Consider the following 1,501-nt stretch of genomic DNA (forward strand, 5'->3'; position numbering starts at 1 on the left):
AGACAGATGGTCGTGGGAGGGGGTTGGTGTTGAGAGAGAGAGAGATCTGGGTGGTTGCATAAAGCAATACTGAGAGTGCACATAAAGTGTGTACGTATATAAAGATGGTAAAGGGGCACAGTTTCAAGGAGGAGCAAATAGCAGACATACATTACGTAGATGATAAAAGCTTACAGGTATGGTAAAAGGACAGACTTGGCAGGATGATAAGAGGACTGGGTTGTGTGTGTGTGTGTGTGTGTTTTCTTTTTAAAGCGATTTTTAGGGGCTTCTATATATTTCTTTAATGGGACAGTCTGAGATGGTGACAGGAAGTGAATGGGTGAGAGAGAGAGAGAGAGAGAGAGAGAGAGAGAGAGAGAGAGAGAGAGAGAGAGAGAGAGAGAGAGAGAGAGAGAGCGAGCGAGCGATGCGGATCAGGTAATGACGTTGGGTCGGAATCGAACCTGGGTCCCCGGCGTGACATCACAGTTCCTTGACCGTTGGAGGCGTGGCCGAGGGCCAGGCCCAGGCTTGTGTTTTGTGTGTGAGAGAGCCAACCGGATCCATCGTCCTGAACCGCCATCTACTATCCATCCATCCCCATTCCCATGGCCACTCTCACCCCCCTTGGCAACACAGAGGGGGGGAGCAGGTGGAGCTACAGGCCACACAAATCAGATAGGGGCCAGCGCAGCCCCTTTATGTGTATGCAGGGCCGCTGACAGCTTTGGCCGGGCCCAGCACAAAGTCATCTGATAGGCACCCCCCCATCTGATACATGTAATGTAATGAGGACCCAATTTTAGGCCCCTCTATACCTGGGCCGGGGACAACAGCCCCAACAGCCCCTTTGTCCCCCACCCTGTCTGCTTCCCTGTGTGTATGGACATGTGGAAGAGCAAAAGAGAGAACAAAAAACAACAAAACAGAGAAAGAGAGTCAGAGACAGAGACAGAAAGAGCACATTGCGTTGAGCGCAGCCGCATTAAAAGCAACGCATACAGTCATCTTTTTATATCAGAGGTGGAGAAGGGCTACATTTTTTCATTTAGACTCAGCTGTCTCTGTTTTCCATGATAGCGTGAATTGAAATAAACTGTCCGTCTGGTTTCTATGTGTGTGTGTGTGTGTGTGTGTGCGTCTCGGTGATAATGACAGTGTTAGCTGGGAGTTAGATGGGAAGCTTGGCAAGGGGGTGCTACATGGCTCCTTTCCAAAAGCAGGCCTATGGGAGGCTGCGTAAATGTGTGTGTGTGTGTGTGTGTGTGTGTTCGTGCATGAGAGAAAGTGGTTTTGAAAAAAACATGCAGCTGGACGCCCCTAAATTACCCCCCATCCTCCAACAAACACACACACACACACACACACACACACACACACACACACACACACACACACACACACACACACACACACACACACACACACACACACACACACACACACACACACACACACACACACACACACACACACACACACACACACAGTCTCTGGTGGCACAATGACTGCCTCAGCA

The sequence above is a fragment of the Engraulis encrasicolus genome, chromosome 7 (genome assembly GCF_034702125.1).
Source record: "Engraulis encrasicolus isolate BLACKSEA-1 chromosome 7, IST_EnEncr_1.0, whole genome shotgun sequence".
Taxonomy (NCBI): domain Eukaryota; kingdom Metazoa; phylum Chordata; class Actinopteri; order Clupeiformes; family Engraulidae; genus Engraulis; species Engraulis encrasicolus.